A 1,661-nucleotide genomic window follows, 5' to 3' on the forward strand; every position below is an offset into this window, starting at 1 on the left:
ACTCGGCCTTCCGATCCCCGGTCTGGTTGTAGTGAAAACAGACTGCAAATCCCTTGGGGAAATCCTTGGCTATATGCCCCTCCTTGCCACACTTGTAGCAAGACCCTGCTCTACACACTCCCTCATGACCCATGCCACACTTTCCATAAGTGCGGCCCTTCTGGTTCCTTGATCTCGAATCGGCGGGCTTAGCCCGCTTGGTTGCCAGTTGGCATTGATCTGGTCGCCGATCCCTCACCTGAGACTCCACCTCCTCCCTCACCTGAGTCTCCAACTCTATCCCCTTCTTCCGAGCATTTGCCTGAAGCTCGGCCAATGTTCGGTATGATGAGTTCACCACAAACTCTTGTATGTCCCCCCATAGAACACTCAGATACCGACTCATACGGGCCTGCTCGGTAGACACGTGCTCAGGGCAGAACATTGCCCTCTCATGGAACATCCTGAAGATCACAGTAACAGACTCAGTACCCTGCTTGAGGGTCAGAAACTCCTAGGACAAACCTTCCCTCTCCACCGAGGGAACGTACTCATCACGAAACATAGTGGTGAACCTCTCCCAGGTTACTGCAGCAAGCTCAAGAGACGAAAAGTGCACCATCACAAACTTCCACCAGTCCTTCTCTCCCAAGTAAAGCTGGTTCAGCGCGAACCAGACCCTTAAATGCTCTAGACATGAACACGTATGGAAGCATCCCTCAATATCAGAAACCCATCTCATTGCAGCAATCGGATCCTGCGTCCCATAAAACTCTGGTGGCTTCGTGTTGCTGAACTCCCGGAACACCAACGAATCGCTACCCTGGGGTCTGGCAGCAGCAACAGCTGCGGTAGCTGTAGTGGTTGCAACCTCAGTAACCGCTACGTATCAACAGCACCTGGTTCTTGGTACGTATTTCTTTTTATTTTTATTTAAGTATTTTTCATTTTTGGCCTTGGACTCGGCGAGTTAAAGGACCAACTCGACGAGTCGGATCCCGGACTCGACGAGTAGATCCTATCTGGACAAAAACCCTAATCCAAGGGTTTGCACCCTATTTAAAAGATGTTATGTCGACCACAATGTCCCTTATGCTCCCAGAACACCTCTCATTGAAACCCTAGCCGTTATTGAAGCAATCTAAGCCTTGTTGGTGGATTTTGGTGCTTGTGGTCTTAAGAAGGAAGGAGAAAAGCTTGAGGAAGCAAGTAAAGACCAAGGGAACCCGAGTTTGTGCACCTTCTACAGTTCCTTGATGGTAAAAAGCTGTAACATTGCTCTTTCATTCGTTAGATCCCTCTTTTGGGAGATTTAGGGCTTTTATAAGCCATTTTTGATGACCAACCATGATTACAAATGTGGTTGGGGGTTTGGGCTTCTAAATCAAGTCATTAAGAGAGTCACAAGGCAGTTGGGGGTTGCTTTTGCACCCATGAAGGGTCCCATGCACCTTAAGAGCTTGTTTTATGTCTTTTTGAGCTCAAAGTCCCATGCAAGCACGTAAAGTTTGTATCTTTATGTGCTAGATCGATTGTAGAATCTTGGATCTATCTTTTGATCAAAGGTTGTACATCAGAAATCGAGGATTTAGAGTGTGGACATGAACGACTCGGCGAGTCCATTCCTGGACTCGACGAGTCCAAGGCTTTGAGTCCCAAATCTGTTAGGGGTCAAAGAACTC

The sequence above is a fragment of the Lactuca sativa genome, chromosome 4 (assembly GCF_002870075.4).
Source record: "Lactuca sativa cultivar Salinas chromosome 4, Lsat_Salinas_v11, whole genome shotgun sequence".
NCBI lineage: Eukaryota > Viridiplantae > Streptophyta > Magnoliopsida > Asterales > Asteraceae > Lactuca > Lactuca sativa.